The sequence below is a fragment of the Triturus cristatus genome, chromosome 4_1 (assembly GCF_964204655.1).
Source record: "Triturus cristatus chromosome 4_1, aTriCri1.1, whole genome shotgun sequence".
Classification (NCBI taxonomy): Eukaryota; Metazoa; Chordata; class Amphibia; order Caudata; family Salamandridae; genus Triturus; species Triturus cristatus.
Window position 1 is genome coordinate 1,123,000,346 of NC_140585.1, and position 20,495 is coordinate 1,123,020,840.

Sequence of the window (20,495 nt, forward strand, 5' to 3'; positions counted from 1 at the left end):
CCATCCAGCGACCGCTGCTTGCTTTGCGACTGATCTTATGAGGGACGACTACAGAGACTGACCAGCGCTGAGACTTCCAGACACCTCTGACCCAGAACCACATCTCCAGCGAAGCTGAGACCCGTGGAGGCGACGAGGGACGTGGGACCGGCGACCTGGGAAAAGTGGCTAGTACCTGACTAGCACGACTTCCGAGGCTCCCTCGAGGCTGTGCTTGGGGAATTGAGAAGCCCACATCCCGAGCACCATCTGCAAAGAAGACCAGCTCCCCACACTTCACGTGTTCTGCGTGGGGCCCTTCTGCACCTGAGTTGCTCGACGTGTTGTCCGGTTGCTGGCCCGTTGGCTAGTGACCTCTGCGACAACAAACCTTTGTTTTCATCTTGCTGGTCCGGCTCCTCCAGACTGGCACCCGCTCCTCTGTGAAAGAGAAGCACCCCAGACCTTCCTGGTCTGCACCAGAAGCAAGTCCTCCATCCTGCGTGGGTTCCGCTTGCCAAGGCTTGTTGGGTCCTGACTCGACTTCGACGCCGCCGACAGCAAGAGCCTTCGTGGGACAGCTCACCTCCTGGTCCTGGTCCTGGTCGTCCTCGACGCCTCCTGGTACCCGTGGCTGCTGCGACAAGCTTCACCTGCATCTTCACGACATCGCCTGGTTCCTTCCTGGTTCCTTCCCGGCTCCTGGCTGGTGACCTAGACTCTGTCCCTTCTGCTTGCAGGTATCCTTCCTTCTTGATTCCATCCTTGGGATCCACCGGACACTCTTCACTGACTGCCTGTCAGCAACTTTCCTTCAGGCATCCATAGGAGTCAACGACGAAACCCGACGCAAGTTCACACCTATGCACCCGCAGCCCGTGGGCTAGGTAACTTGAGTACTTCGGTGCTCACAAGGGTATTGACTATCCAAGGGTCTAGTTTCCGAGTCTCGACTTCCTAGCTATACCAGAAGTGTCCTAAAACTGTTAATTTCTAGCAACTTCCATTTCTATCAACTTTTACGCATTACGCGTGAGTGTTTCCCCTCTGCACCTGAAACCCGTGGGCCTCCCACTTCCTAACCTTTGGTAGTATAGTGTAGCCCCAGCGATTCCCTAGGCCTAGGCCTATCCTGTGTTCGTGACAGTGGTTCGTATACCACTTACTTAGTATATGGTTTGCGTGGCCCCTAGGGCCTAACTGTATTACTTACCTGTGTGACTTAACGTATGCTTAAATAAGACTGTGTTGTACTTACCTCGAATCTCATAAAGAGTGCTGAGGGTTTGACTAGAATAAATACATTCTATTTTTATATATATCTGTTGTGGTGTCCTTTCATTTGGTATTCGAGGGATTACATATGGTATAATAGCTGGCTTCACATGCCATTCAGAGTTTAGCCTAAGACTGCTCTTGTCCATGCTACCACTAGGATAGCTGGTCTATAAGGTTGACTTTACAACCAATCACCATAAGGGTTGTTTGGACTGATACAAGGTGTACACTAGAATTAGTGACATCATATATCAGGCCAACTTCTCACAATCGCGATCAAACATCAAAGCGGCCACGAAAGTGAAAGTAATCGCGGTAAAACGCGACGCGCGCGCTCGCGCACATGCACTGTAGCTCTAGGCTGGCCTGGTAGCACTTTTTGGAGCCCTCACAAAATGTCTCGGCCAGACCAGCGCATGTGCTGGGTCAGGCGAGACCTAAAAAGAAAAGCTAAAGAGTATCAGCATTTCCTATAAATGTACCAGATAGAAAGAAGATACAATATAAAACAACAAGCCAAATAAGGCATCCTTTCAGGCATACAAAGGTGGACAACGGGAAGGAGGGTGGGTCAGTGAGGAAACCACAGGCAGATACTGTATCCACCAGAAAAAGCATTACCGAAAGTAAGTAACTTGTTCTTCTGATGGATACATCTGCCTGTGGATTCCTCACCTTATGAATAGATTCCCACAGCAGTCCCACTCCCAGAGGAGGGTGTCCACCTTTCCTATACCAAAACGTCCTGCAAGAAAGAGCGGGCAAAATGGCCCTCCCTCCTCACCTCGGAATTCAAGCAATAATGCTTCGCGAAAGTGTGGAGGGAGGACCAAGTCGCAGCCTTACCAATGTCCACTATAGGAACACCTCTGGGTAAAGCAGAGGTGGAAGATTTAACTCTAGTAGAATGAGCTCTAATACCCTCAGGTGGTTCCTTACCAGCAAGGGCGTAGCAGATCTTGATGCACAAGACGATCCAACTGGATAGAGTGCGCTTGTGCACAGCTTTGCCTTTTGAGTGTCCAACGTAGCCCACGAAGAGCTGATCGTCCAAATGTAACCTTTGTCCAGTCCAAATAAAAGCGCACCGCTCTTTTAGGGTCCAGGGGGCATATGTATCAAACAATTTTGTATTCGCAAACGCTGCGAATCGCAAAAAAACTGCGTTTGCGAATACAAAGTCGGAAAATGAGATGTATGAGGCATTTCAGCCTCGCATTCTTAAGGAATCGCTATTTTTGCGATTTCTTAAGTTTGCGTAAGCATTTAAGAAATCGCAAATTGCGATTTCTTAAATGCTATGTAACACGCACCCAAGTTGTGAGACTTCTCCTTAAGATATCGCAAATTACCACCAACTTCAAGTTGGTGGTAATTTGCGATTTCTTAGAAAAATGCACTTTTTTGCATTATTCAAAGTGCCATGTGGCGCACATACATGCCCTTAGGGCATGTATGTGCGCCATATGCGCACACATGCTGATTTCAGGGGTGCATCAGGGTGTCATCATGACACCCTTGCACCTTTGAAAATATTCTCAATTTGCGATTAGCAAATAGCGATTCGCAAATTGAGAAGGACTTCCCATTCATTGCTATGGGCCTCCTGGCCCATAGGAATGAATGGGAAGGTATTCCTTAATTGCGATTTCGCAGTTTGCTAATCGCAATTAAGGAATTTTAAGAATTCGCAAAATTTGTGCGATTTTTTAGATACATCCCGTTTTGCAATTCTCACATAGCGATTCTAAAAAAATCGCTATTTGAGAATCGCAAATGGAGATGTTGATACATATGCCCCCAGGCGGTGAAGTTTCTCCTGCCCTTGGAAGGGTTAGGGGGGGGGGATAAAACACAGGAAGAGTTATGGACTGCCCCAGATGAAAAGGAGTAACTACCTTAGGCAGAAAAGCAGCCCTGGTCCTGAGGACCATCCTTTCAGCATGTATGGTCAAAAACAGGGGTTTTGAAATAAGAGCTTGAAGCTCACTCACCCTCCTTGCTGAGGTAATGGCTACCAGAATGGCTGTTTTGAAGTCAAAGGCCTCAATGGACAGCCTTGAAGGGGTTCAAAAGGGGAACCCATCAAAAAAGTGAAAACAAGATTAAGATCCCATTGGGGCATAACAAAGGGAGTAGGTATTGGTAAGGCCTTTGATAAATCTCAAAACGATAGGAGACTTAAATAAAGACGGCTGATCAGGTAGACACAGAAAAGCCAATAAGGCCGATATATAACCCTTAACCGTGGCCACAGCACAACCCTGCTGAGCCAAGGAAAGAGCAAACTGAAGAACATTCGACAAGTGGGCCTTTAAAGGGTCAATGGAGCTCCCTCCACACCATTTAACAAATCTTGACCACCTGTAGGAGTAAATGGGCTTGGTGGAGTGTCGCCTGGCCAATAAAATAACATCCACCACGTCAGGCGGAAGAGAGAAGGAACTCAGGTTGCCCCGTTCAATCTCCAGGCATAAAGGTGCAGGATCTGGAGGTGGGGGTGTAGAACCTGCCCCTGTGACTGCCACAGGAGGTCTGCCCTGAGAGGGAGACGGAGCGGAGGGTGCGATGAGAGGTGAAGTAGATCTGTATACCACACCCTTTTTGGCCAGTCCGGCGCGATCAATGACTTGGGCCCGGTCTAGGCGAATCTTCCTCAGAACTTGAGGAATCAAGGGTATGGGAGGAAATGCATATAGGAGTTGTGAGCTCCAACTCAACTGAAATGCGTCCCCCAATGCCCCCTGCATCGGAAACTGGAGACTGCAGAATAACGGGCAGTGCGCGTTCTCGAGAGTGGCAAACAGGTCCACCCAAGGAGTCCCCCACCTCCGGAAGATGAGTCGAACTACCTCCGGATGAAGCCTCCACTCGTGGACGGTGGAGAACTGCCGACTGAGACTGTCCGCACGCACGTCCAACACCCCGGGCAAATGATTCGCCATCAAGCAAATCCGATGGTCCTGAACCCAGGACCAAAATCGCAACGCCTCTCTGCAGAGACGGTACGACTCTACTCCTCCCTGCTTATTGACATACCACATCGCGGTAGTGTTGTCCGTCAGGACTTGAACCGACTGACCGCCAAGGGAAGGGAGAAAAGCCTTGAGCGCCAAACATATCGCCCGCAATTCCAGAAGATTGATAGGAGACAATCTTTCCTCCGGAGACCAAAGACCCTTGATCTCCAGATCTCCCAGATGAGCCCCCCACCCTAGGGTAGAGGCATCCGTTATCACTGTGGCCACCGATGGAGGAAGATGAAAGGGCTTTCCTTGAGACAGATTGCCCTCCACACTCCACCAAGACAGATCCGTCGCAGCTTCTCTGGAGATCCTCACAGACTCCCTGAGATCTCCGTTGTGCTGATACCACTGCCTGCGGAGACACCACTGGAGGGCCATCATGTGCCAGCGTCCATGGTTGACCAACAGAATGCAGGAGGCGACAGACCGAGCAGGCGAAGGACTTTCAGAACTGGAAAAACTGCTCCATTGAGGAATAAGGAGTAGTTTCTTACCTGTAACTCCAGTTCTGTAGTAGGGGTATCTCTGTTATAGTCATAATCATGTGAATAGTCCCGCCAATGTGCGTGGACCCCGGAGCAATCGAAATAGTCTCTTAAGTTGTCCTCTTCTGCAATTCTGCATAGACACTTAAGAGAAAATAAAGACAAATAATGCAGACTGAAATAAACAAGGGTACTCTGGCCAGTACTTCATCCTGAAGTGAAAAAGGATAGCCAGATAACACTGAAATGTAAACATTTTGCTAAATTTCACACATAGAGAAACTCCCCTTCACAAAAATCCTTTGTCATGATAGAGAGGAAGGGTTGGACAGACAAGCCCCCATAGGCTGCCATTATATGTCTGTAAAAGGATACCGTGCCTTTAAGGAACCCTCCAGAGACCCTCAGTATCCCATGATGCACAGCCAAAGGCTAGTTACTTTCAGTTCTATTTGAAGGTGTATAAAGCCAGGCCTGTAGCATTCAGGATATTATCGTTTCATCCACAGGGGAGGAGGGCGGGTTGCTTATGACTATAACAGAGATACTCCTACTACAGAACTGGAGTTACAGGTAAGAAACTACTCCTTCTGTAGTAGGGGATCTCTGTGTATAGTCATAATCATGTGAATAGAATGGCAAGCCCATCCCCACAAACCAAACTCAGCGGTGGAGGAAACAGACAGCACCACTACTGTGCAAATAAATTTCTCACCGAAGCCTGCCCAACCTGAGCATCTGCCCTGGCATCACAGTCCAGGCAGTAGTGTTTAGCAAAGGTATGGACTGACTTCCAAGTGGCAGCCCTACAGATGTCTGCAATGGGGACATTGCGCAGCAAAGCCGCTGTAGCAGCTTTACCTCTGGTAGAGAGAGCCTTAGGCTTACCCCCTAGAGTCTTGTTACTTTTCTGGTAACACAGTTGAATACAGGAAACAATCCACCTAGAGATGGACTGTTTAGAGGTAGCAAGACCAGTCCTGACCGATCCATAATTAACAAATAATTGATCCGATCTACGAATCTCCTCAGTCTTATCTAAGTAGAATTTCAACACCCTTCTCACATCGAGGGAATGAAGGGACGTCTCCGCCGGAGAGGTAGGATGCTGAAAAAACGTGGGCAACGTGATCGTTTGATTCACATGGAAATCGGACACCATCTTATGAAGAAACTTTGGGTGAGTTCTCATGACAACTTTAGATGCATGAAACACAGTATTGGGCTCTTGCCAACAAAGAGCTTGGATCTCACTCACCCTGCGAGCCGATGTTGCAGCTACAAGGAAAGCTGCCTTCCAGGATAGATGCTGTAGACAAGCTTTATGAATAGGCTCAAAAGGCTCTTTTATTAGTCTAGACAGCACCACATTAAGCTCCCACGGAGGCGAAGGACGCCTAATGGGAGGAAACACCTTCTTCAAACCTCCCAGAAAATCTTTGATGACTGGGATTTTGAAAAAGGAAGTTTGTGAAGGGCATTTCCTATACGCAGTTAAAGCTGCTAGGTGAACCTTAATGGAAGGAAAGTTAAGGCCAGATTGAGCCAAATGCAGTATCTATGGGAGGATGACATCCTCCTTGCAGGATGTAGAGTCTGCACCCTTAGACGTGCACCAAATGCAGAATCTCTTCCATTTGTATGCATAGGAAGTCCTTGTAGACGGTCTTTTTGCCTCTTTTAATATCTCCATGCAGTTCTGAGGCAGATTTAAATGTCCATACTGCACTAGCTCAGGAGTCATGCTGCCAAACTCAACAACGAGAGGTTGGGATGCACCATCTGCCCCCCGAACTTCGTGAGAAGGTCCGGCCGACACGGAAGTCGAAGATGCGGCAGGAGAGACCGGTGAAGGAGGCCGGTGAACCACCACTGCCGAGGCCATTCCAGAGCAATGAGGATCATCCTGGACCTGGACTGGGACAGTTTGATCAACACTGTCAGGATCAGGGGAATGGGTGGAAAAGCGTAGAGAAAGCTGTTTGACCAGTTGATCCACAGATCGTCTGCGCCTTCCGAGACAGTGAGCGCGATCTTGAGCCCCCCTGCTTGTTGAGGTAATACATTGTTGTTGTATTGTCCATCTGTACAAGCAGGGAACTGGTGTGTAACGATGGCTGGAAGGCTTTCAGCGCCAAGTGAAGTGCTCGGAGTTCCAGAAAGTTGATGTGATACGTGGACTCCGTCTGGGACCACGTCCCTTGTATTTGAAGGTGTTCCGAATGCGCTCCCCAGCCGTGGAGAGATGCATCTGTCACAATGGTTTGAGTCGGTATCTCTTTGTGGAATGGAATCCCTCTGAGGAGATTGTGAGGTGAACACCACCACTTCAGGGACTGGGCAGCGTGTTGCGACAGTTGGATCCTGTCCTCCCAGTTCCCTCGTTTTTGATCCCACTGTTCCTCTAGACATTCCTGCAGAGGCCGCATGTGGAGTGAGAAAGATGCAAGAGGCCATCAAACCCAGGAGAGAGGACACCGTCCTCACCATCGCAGAAGGAACGGACATGAGAGTCTGAGCCTTCCGAAGGATCGACAAGCGTCGCTCCTCCGAAGGACACACGCTTGCCTGTAGTGTATTGATGGAGGCTCCCAGGTACTGCAGACACTGAACAGGAGTCGAGACAGACTTTGACATGTTGATGTGAAGTCCCAATTGGTTCAACAGAACAGCCGTCCTGTTGAAATGTAGCTGCGCTTCCTGAAACGTCGTCCAGGTACGGATAGACGAACACCTTGTTCTTCCTCAGGTGCACTGCAACCACCGCCATGCACTTTGAAAAAGTCCTGGGCGCAGACTTCAGGTCGAATGGAAGCACTGTAAATTGGTAGTGATTGGTCCTGACTAGGAACCATGGGAACTTCCGATGCTTCCTTGCAATGGGTACATGGAAGTACGCGTCTTGCAGATCTATGGCGCATAGCCAGTCCCCTTGATGCAGCTGAGGGTAAATCTGGTGCAGGGACAGCATCCGGAACTTTTCTCTGCGAATCCATTTGTTTGCTTGCCACAAAACGAGAATGGGCCTGAATTCGTTTTTGTCCTTTTTGCGCACCAGAAAGAACCTGGAGTATAGACCTTTTTCCCTTTGAGGAGGAGGAACCAGTTCTATCGCCCTTTTTCTTAATAGGGTATTGGCCTCCACTTGAAGTTCGCGCAACAGGTATTGTGAATGAACTGGTGGAATAGATGGAGGAGGACTGATGAAATGTAGACAGCATCCACTGTGAACAATATTCAGCACCCAAATGTCCGGAGTTATTTTTCTTCACTCTGCCAGGTAATTTTGGATGCTTCCCCCCACCGGAGTGGGTAACAGAAGAGGGGGAAGTAATCCCTCAGGGCTTAGAACCAGCGGGGTCCTTGTTCCCTGATGTGGACTGCTGGTTGCCCCTGCCTCTCTGACGTCTCTGAAAAGGCTGCGGCTGAAACTGCTGTTGCTGTTGTCCAGCCTGACGTCCCTGTCCACGTTGGAACCGTTGGGAAGAGAATCGCCGTTGGTAGGGGCGGAAACTCTTACGTTGTTCCTTCGTCTTCTCCAAGCCAACAGCCTTGAGGGTCTCAACCTCCGCCTTCATACGAGCCATTTCCTCGTCCGCATGGGAACCAAAGAGGGTGGAATCCGAGAATGGCAGGTTAGTGATACGTTGCTGGGCCTCCGGTTTCAGGGAGGTGGGACGCAACCATGAATGGCGCCGCAGTGTCACACCATGACAATATCCATGAGCTGCCAGGAGAGAGGTGTCCGCAGCCGCACTGATGATCTGATTGGAGACCATTAGACCCTCATTGAGAACCTCCTGAAAGTCCTTGCGTTTGTCTCTAGGCAGGAGTTCCACGAACTGTTGAAGAGACTTCCACAAGGAGCGGTCATACCGGCCCAAGAGAGCCGTCGAGCTCGCTGCCTTCATTGAAGTGGCTGCAGTGCTGCAGACTTTTCTCCCCGCAGAATCAAGTCTACGGCTTTCCTTGTCCGGTGGAACTGTGGTCAAAGGGGCCGTAGCATGCTGCTTCTTCGCTGCCACCACTATAACTGAATCCGGAGGGGGATCCACCTGCAGGAATGCAGGGTCCGAGTCCGGGGGCCTGTATTTCTTTTGAAGTCTCGAGGGAGCCGACTTCACTGAGGCAGGCATCAGGAACAACTCCATCGCCGGTTCCTCCAAACCGGGTACCAGAGGAAGCAGAGGACGAGAGATTTGCTTCCGTTGTAGCGTCTCAAAGATCACAGACGTGGACGGGGTAGGCACGGACAGTGCAATTCCCAGTTTCGCCGCTCCCCTTACCAGAACCTTCTGAAACGTGGTAATGTTATCGACCGGTGACACCCTCGGAGGTGGGGAATCCGACAGAGTCAGCGAATATCTTCCTGCACTAGAGGACTCCGTGTCCCTAGTATACCTGGAACATGACCGCTCGTGACGATGACGACGGCTTGATCTGGTTGAAGACCGGTGCCGGCTACGAGAGCGATGTCTCGGCCGGGATCGAGATCTTGGTCTTCTTGGCACCTCTGGGATCACTGGCACAGGTGGAGCTGCCAGCGGCCGAGGAAGGGGTTGAGGCGGAGGTGGTGGTGGAGGTGGAGTCATCGGCAGGCGTGGAGGAAGAGGAGGAGGAGGAGGAGGAGGAGGAGGAGGAGGAGGAGGAGGAGGAGTAGGCGTCCTAGGTTGCAGCGGCGACTGACGAGGAGCCACAGGCCGAGCTGATTCCGATGATCTGGTGAGAGAATAGGTCCTGGAGTACTCCAAGTCCGAAGTATGAATCACCCTCCTCCGCTTGCGGGCAGGCCTCGAAGAGGAAGCTCTGGAAGCGGGCCCCTGGACAGTGAACGTCGGCGCCGTCTTGACCTTGAACTCCCAGATGTGGAGATGCTAACCACAGAGGGTGACTGGCTTCTCGATGACGAACTCCGATGGCTTCTCGACGTCGACTTTCTCCTAGACGTCGACTTTCTTCTCAACGTCGACTTTCCACTCGACGGCGTTGATCTACTCGTCGACGGCGACCTGTGCGTCGACGGTGAACGGCGGTGTCGCCTCGACGGCGAGCGCCGATGTCTCCTGGACTCAGATCGACGGCGATGATGTGTCGGCGATGATGTGTCGACGTCGTCTGTGAAGTCCTCGACGTCGACCGAGGTCTCGACGTCCTTCCCCTCGACGTTGAACTTCGACGTCGTTTAGACCCAGAGCCCTGGGTCGACGGGGAGCATATGGTAGTCATACCTGGCCTCGACGTCGACGTTGTCGCCTTTGACCGGGACCTGCGTCGTTACTGAGCCTTCTTTCGACTGGGGAGCCTCCCAGAGGCCGACGCATGGGTTGTGGAAGAGGAAAGACTCTCTCCATGAACAGATGTCCCACCTGCAGCCTGTTGTCTTCTCTGCTCTAGGCCTTGAAGACGAATCTTCTCCCTGTCATGCAGGGTCCTCCTGGAGAATGACTTGCAGATGACACAGGAGTCAGGAACATGAGATGACGGAAGGCAGAGTATACAAACCCTGTGAGAGTCCGACTTGGCCTTCTTCCTGCCACAATCTGGGCACTGGTCAAATAAAGATGGCATTTTGACAAGACAAAAGTGGCTAAACTGGCCCAAAAAGACAGCAAAAGGAAGGTAAAGACCTCAGAAGTCGAGTGAAACACTGAAAAAAGCTCAAATATTTGAAGATATACCACTAAAGGTAGAGTTCAATGAAAAAAGAACTGCCTTTGGCTGTGCATCATGGGATACCGAGGGTCTCTGGAGGGGTCCTTAAAGGCACGGTATCCTTTTACAGACACATAATGGCAGCCTATGAGGGCTTGTCTGTCCAACCCTTCCTCTCTATCATGACAAAGGATTTTTGTGAAGGGGAGTTTCTTTGTGTGTGAAATGTAGCAAAATGTTTAAATCTCAGTGTTATCTGGCTATCCTTTTTCACTTCAGGATGAAGTACTGGCTAGAGTAGCCTTGTTTATTTCAGGCTGCATTATTTGTCTTTATTTTCTCTTAAGTGTCTATGCAGGATTGCAGAAGAGGACAACCTAAGAGACTATTTTGATTGCTCCGGGGTCCACGCACATGGGCGAGACTATTCACATGATTATGACTGTACACAGAGATCCCCTACTACAGAAAGAGATCATCTCCTGAATGTCGAGAATTCTTTGCGGAGGAGGAAATGCTCGACACACAGTAGTGTCCAGTACCGCCCCTATGAACAGGTTGCGCTGAGGGCACCAGGTGAGATTTGGGCACTGATTGAAAAACCCAAGTTGAACAACAGTTGAGATGTTACCCGCAGATGATGAAGCACCATCTCTGGCGACTCCGCTTTGAGCAGCCAGTCGCCCAGATAGGGGAAAACAGGAATCCCCGAACTTCTGAGATGAGCTCCCATCACTGCCATCACCTTTGTGAAGACTCGAGGTGCAGTAGTAAGACCAAACGGGAGGACCGCAAACTGGTAGTGTTGCGACTCAACCGTAAAACGGAGATACTTCCTGTGCGACTTCAGAATGGGGATGTGAAAATACGCATCCTGTAAGTCGATCAACACCATCCAGTCCTCTTGCTGCAGCGCCAGAAGAACCTGAGCAAGGGTCAGCATCTTGAATTTCTCTTGCTTCAGGTAAAAATTCAAGACCCTGAGGTCCAAGATCGGACCTAATCTGCCGTTCTTTTTGGGAATCAGGAAATACCGGGAGTAGCATCCCTGACCCCTTTCCTGCTCCGGAACCACCTCTATCACACCTTTTTGAAGTAATGCAAGAACCTCCTTCTGCAGAGGAAGCAAATGGTCCTCTGAGCAAAAACCTTGGCAAGGAGGGAAAGAGGAGGAAATTCCCGAAAGGGAAGGGCGTACCCATTCTCCACAAGGTTTAAAACCCAAAGGCCTGTCGTGAGCGATTTCCAACCTTGCAGAAAGTGAGACAGCCGACCCCCTACAGGACCCACAGGATCCAGGATGGGGATCTAGGGCTGCTTTCCTGCGGTACCAGAGGGAACAGGGGAGGCTGAAGAGGAGGAGGAAAGATTACGGGCAGAACCACGTTGGCGACCTTTGGTTCTTCCGCTATAAGATTTATAAAGTGGATTTTGCTGCTGCTGAGGTTGATGGAAGTTTCGAAAGGAAGACCTTCCAAAACCTCGATATTTCCTGTAGCCGAAACCTCTTGACTGGGTCTGCACCCCCAAAGATTTCACAGTGGCCCTGCTGTCTTTAAATCTTTGTAAGGCCGAATCTGCTTTTTCCCCAAAAAGCTTTGACCCGTCAAAGGGCAAATCAACAAGAGTGGCCTGGACATCAGGGGAAAATCCAGAAGAACGAAGCCAAGCCAGCCTTCTTGTAGCTACGGATGAGCCCATAACTCTGGCTACGGAATCGGCCGTATCCAGGCCTGTTTGAATAACCTGTCTAGCCGCAACCTGAGCATTTGACAGAACCTCCATAAAGATTCCCCTTTCTTCATCAGGCAACTTAGGGGCCAATTGCTTTGCCGAGTCCATCAAGGCATTAATATAGCGGCCCAACAGACAAGTGGCATTGGTTGATTTCAGTGCCATGCTAGAAGAGGATAAAACCTTTTCAGCTGACTATTCCATCTTCTGTGAGTCTCTGTCAGCTGGGGCCTGTGGAAAAGCACCTGAAGATTGCTTGGAGTAGGATGCTTGTAACAGCAAACTCTCTGGAGATGGATGAGAAGAGAGAAAATCCGGATCCCCTGGAGCAGTCCTATACCTTCTAGCCACAGCCTTTGAAACAGCAGACAAAGAAAAAGGTTTGCGCCAAACCTCGATGATAGGATCCAGAAGAGCTTTGTTAAAAGGTAACAGAGGCTCAACTATGGAGGAAGGTGAATTCAAATCCTCTGTCAACAAATTCGGTTTATATTCAGCAGTAAGTAACTGCAAATCTAAAAGCTCCGCAGCTTTCCTTATCACCAAATGGTAGGGTGCTACCTCTTGAGGAGGTGAAGCCCTTGTAGAAGAAAGCTCCCACTCAGGGGAGGTGTCCAATCCACTCACCTCCTGAATTCCCTCAAATTCATCCAGGGACTCTTCCAACTCACCCTCCTCTACTTCCTCTCTACGATAGTGCTTCTCTTCTAAAAGCCTCTGAGCCTCTCTCCGTGCACGAATCCGTGGACACGGCGTCGGCGGTGCCGTACGCGGCGCCGACTGCTCCGGAGTCGGCGTCGAAGGAGGCTCCGATGGAAGCACAAGATCCACACGAGGCCAAGAGGAAGGCTCTCCAGACGGCGCCGAAGATCCTATCAACGGCGTCGAGGCTCTTGGTGCCGGAAACTGCCATGAAGGCGCCATCGGCAAGAAGAGCACGAAGGGCGCCTGTGCATAGTGTTGTGGCACGCCCAAGTTGAATGCCAGCAGACACACGGGACCAGAAGGTGCTCCGGATGGGAAAGCTGCCCTTTGAAAAACTCCATACATAGCATTTAAAAAATGCAACGGATCCGCCCCTGGAGCCGGGAATTGAGGATATGGATTCGAACCAGTATCCAAACGGGGAGTGTCCGATGTCGGAACGATCGGTTCCACTGCCGAAACCACCGGTTCAATCTCAGGCACAGGAGAAGATGGAACATCCTGAACCTGCGTCGGAAGCTGGTGAATCCCTCGCCGCCGGAGACTGCGCCGGAGTGCCTCTAGGCGAAGGAGACTTCTCCGGAGTCACACGAGGAGAAGGAGAGGGCGAAGGAGAAACAAAGTCCTTTAGGGCGACGTCGAGGCGAAGGCGATCTCGAAGCCTTACCCTTCGTCGATTGGCGCCGTGATCCATGTCTTCTCTTTTTCTTGTGTTTTCTCGACTTCGACGTGTGCGAAGTCGATGACTTCGACTTTTCAGGCTTGCGCCCTCTACCTTCTTTCTTCGCCTTAGCCAGAAATAACTTTGTTTCCCGTTCCTTAAGTGCTTTGGGATCCATCTTCCTGCAACAGGAACAGTCCTCCACGTCGTGAACCAACGATAAGTACCATAAACAGTCTTCATGGGGGTCAGTGATGGACATTTGACCCTCACATTCCCTACAGGGCTTAAAACCAGACTTCCTCGAAGAAGACATCACTTCTAGCAAAAGTTAAAGCTGAAGTAATAACAAAGTAACTCCACAAATATGGAGAGTGCTGGAAAACAGTTACGCATCGACGGCGCAGAAAAAAGGGAACTGGCGTCATCACAGTAGGAAAAAATTCAGCGGAATGCTGGTGCAGGGGATATCCATGAGGTGAGGAATCCACAGGCAGAGGTATCCATTAGAAGGAGCTTGCAGGCTACGGCAACTGGAGGGGCAAGGGATTGGGCAGCGCCCCGGGACTGGTCCCTGGGTCCTTTTTGGGATCTATGGCCCATCTTTGAAAGGGCGAGGCAGGCTATCGGACTGGGTACATAACTCACTTCATGAGAAGGACCTCTAGTTAGGGGTAAAGGAACGATAATATTAGTTACCCTTTTTGAGGTGGGCCATTGGTCCCACATAGGTGAGGGGAAAAGAGAACAATAAAAAGTCCAAGGAGAAGATCGAAAGCTACAGTGTAGGATTCATCAAAAAAGAAGAGAACCTCTTGTGGAATCCCAAAGGGTTGTAAATACTGCCCTCACCCACTCAGTGAGTGGCATTCTTCATCATAGGGCCGCTACGATAACCGGACGCAGACTAACATCCAGGAAGGAGCATAAGGAAAAACACAGAATAAAGAAAAGAAAGAGTTTTTCAGGTAAGGACCCCTAGTGCAGAGAAGAATATTAAAACTGTGAATATCGAAGGTCGGAGCCCCTCCGAGACCTCTCATCGCCCGGATTTTCAATTTTCGGGATAGAGACGCTATCCTGCAAACCTCCAGACTGCATGGACCGGTCAAGCTTGACAACATGGAGGTTAATTTTTATCCTGATTTCACCCCAGCGGTCCAGAAGCAGAGACTGAGCTTCCTAGGCGTCAAACGCCGTCTTCGGGACCTAAACCTCAAATACGCCATGCTTTTCCCGGCCAAGCTGCGTGTGGAGGTGGATGGTCGCACGCACTTCTTTGATCGTCGAGAAGCGGCCGGGGACTGGCTGGATACTCTGCCCGGGGATCGTGATCGGGGGGGCGGGGGGGGGCGGCGGGGGGAGACGGCACGCTGGATCAGGACTGAGGGTCTAATATTGGGCCTCACTCTGGACGCAAATGATGCCACTTTTGATTTTGCGTCAGTTTTTGTAAGTTCCCCTCCTATGGAGGTTGTGTTGGGTCTATTGGGGGTTCTCCCTCCTCCTCTAGGGGGTTTAGTTAGTCTAACTATATATGGGGCGACAGGCACACTGCACGTTGGGGGGGCTGTTTGGGCTCATGCAGGGGTGCAGGGAGGGGGGAGTTCTGTTGGGGTGGGTGGGTAGGGATGGGGTGTTGTTCGTTTTTATCACAAGGCAAACGTATTATTGTGTTAGTTCTAAAGTGCTCTCCGGGTGACGAATGATGGCTTCTGTATATGATGGGGTGTAGGGAACTAACTTTGTTGTCTTGGAATGTGAATGGACTGGGGGACAGGATCAAACGGGGTGTGGTCCTGCAGTTTTTGAAGCGAATCTCGCCCGATGTAGTCTTTCTGCAGGAGACACACCTCATTGGCAACTCCTTCTGCGCCATGAATCGGCGTGGCTATCGCCTAGTGGCTCACTCGGGCTTCACGTCCGGCTCACGGGGTGTGGGCATCATGGTGAAGAACTCGCTCCCGTTGGAGATTGATGAGGTGCTCCACGATGACAGGGGACGTTATACGGTCTTGGTGGGAAGACTGGAGGGCAAAGTGGTTGTCTTTGTGTCAGTATACATCCCACCGGGGCTGCAGTCGACCACCTTTGCGGACCTTGGGCGCCTTCTCCTTGGCCTTCCGGGGGGGCTTTTAGTTGTGGGGGGGGATTTTAATGCGGTGGTATCTGGGTCTTTGGATCGTCACCCCCCTAGGGACCTCCCCCGGGCACAGGCGTGGCTACCCGGCCTCTTGGATACATTTGGATTAGTGGACTGCTGGCGTTTAAAACACCCCACGCAGCTGCAGTACACTTTCCACTCGGGAGCCCATGGTAGTCTCTCACGACTAGACTATGTCCTTCTCCCGGCGGCCTATGTTGGGAGGGTGGGAGAGGTGCGCCATTTGCCACGGGGTATTTCGGACCACTCCCCGCTCCTACTGCACTTTGATGTCTTTCCGAGGGGTGAGGGTAGGGTGGTCCCAATCAATCCTTGGTACCTGCGCGACCCCACCATTCGCGCTGAATTGATTAAATCCCTTCAGCGATATTTTGATGAGAATGTGGGGTCTGTGCCTTCGGCCGTACCGCTATGGGAGGCCTTCAAGACAGTACTCCGAGGGGAGGCCCTATCCCTTATTTCCCACGCCCGGAGGCGCGAGCGGGAGGAGGTGACCCGGATGGAGGCTGAAATAGCTGAGTTGGAGGGGAATTTAGAAGGTGGGGTGACGGATGCGGCATTACATGTCCTCCAACTCAAGCAAGCGGCCTACAGGGCCCTCGTCACGGAGGCGGCCAGGGGCCTCAGTAGAGAGCAACAGGGGCGACTGTATGATGTGGGTGATAAGGCTGGTAAACTTATAGCGTGGTTGGACAAAAAAGAGAGAGCGAATCGTGTGGTCCCGCTGATTGAGAAAACGGATGGTGTGTGTGTAACTGAGCCAGAAGAAATTGTCTCCTGCTTCGCGGATTATTTCCATGGGGTGTATTCCCCGGTGTCTCCCTGCTCGGAAGAGGATTCCCGTGCCCTGCTCAGTGATATCGCGCTGCCGTCCCTTTCCGGGGAGGACAGGGTGTCGTTGGACGCCGCTCCCACCTCAGACGAGATCGCCCTCGCCATACGCTCGGTCGCTTCCGGCAAGGCCCTGGGTCCGAATGGTCTCCCTATCGAGTTGTACAAGTTGCGACCGGATACGCTGGCACCCCACCTCCGGGCTATGTTCCTGGCGGCACACTCGGTGGGCTCCCTCCCGCCGGACCAGCGTCTGGCTACAATCGTGGTCATCCACAAGGAAGGGAGACCTCGGGACCGGGTTACATCCTATCGGCCCATTTCGCTACTGAATGCGGAGCCCAAGATTCTCGCCAAGGTACTGGCCAATCGGCTGGTCGGCGTGGTGGGCGATTTGGTTCATCAGGACCAATCTGGCTTTATTCCCCATCGCAACACAGCCCTTAATCTGCGGCGTTTGCACGGTGTGCTCGCACGTGCCCCGTTCATACGGGAGCCGGCCATTTTGGCGTCCTTAGACGCCACCATGGCGTTTGACACGCTTGAGTGGCCATATATCTGGGCGATGCTTGCGAAGTTTGGATTTGGTCCAGGGTTCATCAGTTGGGTCAAATTGCTGTATTCGGGCCCAGTGGCGCAGGTGGTGGTGAACGGAAGAGTGTCGGCTCCGTTCGAGCTGGGCCGGGGCACACGGCAGGGCTGCCCCTTATCGCCGCTCCTCTTTGTACTTGCCTTGGAGCCCCTGGCGGAGTGGCTGCGGTGGGAGCCTTCCATCCGTGATCTCCGCTGGACCCCTGAGTATGAAGACCGCGTATCCCTATACGCCGATGACATCCTCTTGTACCTAGCTTCCCCACGTAAATCACTCATAGTACTGGTTGATGTTCTGCATTCATTCGGTCGAAACTCCGGTCTGGTCATCAACTGGGCTAAATCGTGTGTGTATGTTCTCTCTGGGGAGGCTCCTATCCTCCCGCGGGGCTGTCCGATCCAGATCGCCCCGCAGGGATTTAGGTACCTGGGTGTCTTCATTACTCTGGACCCGGAGGCTCGGTATGATCGGAACTTGCTTCCCCCCCTCCAGCGTCTGAAAGAGGATGTCGCGCGCTGGCGGCGTTTGCCGCTTTCGCCGCTCGGCCGGGCGGCATTGTTTAAAATGATGTCGCTGCCGCGTTTCCTATACGCGTTGCAGAACACTATGGACCTCGTCCCAGCGCGCTACTTCCGCGAAGTGGAGAGTTTGCAGCGCCGCCTGTTCTGGGACGGGAGGCCACGTATTGCCCTGGCTAAGCTGACGCTCCCCTGGTATGACGGGGGGATTGCCCTCCCGGATATTAAACGGTATTATTGGGCCTCCCAGCTAGCTGCGATTAATCAGGGCCTATATGGGCCCGCCTTAAACCCGGCGTTTGAAATGGATAGGATGCTACTTCCAGGTGGTGACCATAATCGAGCGCTCTACTCTAGCGCGCCCGACGCTCGCCTAACGGGCCCCACGCGTGTCATGGTGCGAGTGTGGCACGCGGCCAATGCTGCAATGGGGTGGAAGGACCGTTTGACCCGGGCGTCACCACTATACGCATCTGAGCGGTTGGGCTCCTTGTGGACCTCGAAGGGCTTTGAGAAGTGGGATTTAATAGGCATTAGTAAAGTGGGGGATCTCTGGACGAGGGGAGGATTTAAAACGTTCGAGATGCTGCAGACGGAATTTCAGTTGCAGGGCAGCGAGTACTTTCGGTATTTGCAGGTCCGGCATGCGCTGGGCTCCGTCTTTCCGGACGTTGCCTCCATCCCGGAGTGTTCCCCCCTGGAGGATAGAGTGCTGGATGGACACGTCCCTGACAGCACGATCTCACTGATCTACAAAAAACTGATCAACGACCGCTCAGACTTGTTGACTGCCCTTCGTGAGGCTTGGGTAGCTGATGGGCTGGAGCTGGACGATGAGGACTGGATCTCCGCGGTGGCCTCCCCGAAAGAGGTGGCCATACCGGCTCGCCTTCGTTTCGTCCAGCTCAAGATACTCCACAGGGTCTACATGACGGGGCCAAAGCTCCTGCGTATGGGCTATGCTGAGGACGGTTTGTGTAAGCGTGGGTGTGGTGCGCTGGGGACTTTTTTGCATATCTTGTGGGAGTGCCCGGAGGTGGAGGGGTTCTGGCGTGGTGTGCATGAGGTGCTGCGAGTGGTCACGCATGTGGCGCTGTTGCCCGAAGCGAGGAGATGCCTGTTGAATGTGTGGGAGCCTACCGATTACTCGGTGCCGCAGACGTGGTGGGTGACTCTGGGGTATATGGTTGCCAAGTGTGATATTGCCCAGCTGTGGGGATCCCAGAGGCCCCCGACTGTCTCGGCCTGGAAGGAACATATGGATTGGTGCATGTTTCGGGAAAAGGTGGTGTATGTGGCGAGAGGTAAGCCTGCGACATGGGTGAAAGTGTGGGGCCCCTGGAACGCCTACCGCGGGGGAATCTGTGCCCCACCGTTATTGCCCGATCCGTCGCCGTCCCCGTCCCCTTAGCCAACTCATCCCCCCGGTACCTGGGCATTAGGTGTACCCAGCCCTAGTTCTGATCTCTCCCCCCCCTCTTGAGATTTCTATGGATGGCTAGGATCCCCCCTCTAGGGGAGCACGTGTTGCTATTTCCGATTGAGGATTGCCTTGTGGGTTTGTTTGTATTTGTTGTTCTTTAAGCTTAAAATGGAACCGTATAGTGGGGTCTGGATAGTGTGGTTCGCAACGATGTTACCTCCTGTGCATGCTCGGCCGCAGCACCATGTGTTTTATAAATGTATATCTTATGCTCCTTTTATTGCTAGCGGCCGGCCGGAAGGTTGTAGGCCCATATTTGTATATTTTTTGAGTCTTGTAATAAACGGTTTAAAAAAAAAACAAAAAAAAACTGTGAATATCCAAGACCTTTATTATGGATTCCACTTGGGAGGATTAAAAAGAAGTTGTTCATGGGGGCATAAGGGAAAAGTAACAACACCATTTATTACCCTATCTGCTGTAGCAACATGTCACTGTCGCTGGAAAGATAATCGATGAATAATTAAACAAAAGGGGATAAGGACAGGGATAGTTATATGGAGTAAATATAATTATTAACTTTGTTTTATTTCCTTAGGTACGTAGACAATGTGTGTTTACTAAAGGACAAGTATTGCCACGGATAGGTCTCCTACCAACTAGTGATTAGGCTAGGAGGGAACACTACGAGGACATTTTTTTTTAAATCTGTATCCTGATGAATGCCAGTGACCCTACCGGGCGGCAATCAAGGACAGGAACATGTTGATACACCAGGCAGGGTAATGATGACATTACTTTTCCCATATACCCCCATGAACAACTTCTTGTTAATCCTGCCAAGTGGAATCAATAATAAAGGTCTCGGATATCCACTTAGACAGTTTTAATATTGTTCTCTGCACCAGGGACTTGCAGTCCTTCCAATACGTTGGCCTGCTTCAGGTTGTCGTAGCGGCCCTATGATGAAGCATGCCACTCACTGAGTGGATGAGGGCAGTATTTACAACCCTTTGGTATTCCATAAGAGGTTCTCTTTTTTTTTTTGGTATCTCCTACACGGTAGCTTTCGATCTTCTCCTTGGGCTTTTTATTGTTTTTTTCCATTGCCCCTAACCTATGTGGGACCAATGGCCCACCTCAAAAAGGGTGACTAATCTTATCTTTCCTTTACCCCTAACTAGAGGTCCTTCTCGTGAAGTGAGTTATATACATTCGGTGGGAGAGCGAGGGAAGGTGTAATCAGTCATGTCACAGGAGCCCATGTGCAAGGTTTCATCCAATCCCACAAGAGCACGTCAGTAAGGTTTCATTAAACGGGAGCATGGGTTCACATGAGCCCGCCCCAGGGTGAAGCACCTCTGCCAAGACACTGGTCTTGACCTCAACAGCCGGCAGCTGGAGAACAAGAACCTCTGCTGCCCTGCTCATCATGGTGGCAAAAGAT

The 20,495-nt window shown here is 51.4% G+C and overlaps 1 protein-coding gene across 4 annotated transcripts in view; it reads right to left on the reverse strand.

Moving 5' to 3' along the window:
• Positions 1-20,495, reverse strand: part of KMT2E (lysine methyltransferase 2E (inactive)) — a 2,077,373-nt gene that overhangs the window by 719,361 nt on the left and 1,337,517 nt on the right. The gene's annotated exons all lie outside the window — the stretch shown is intronic.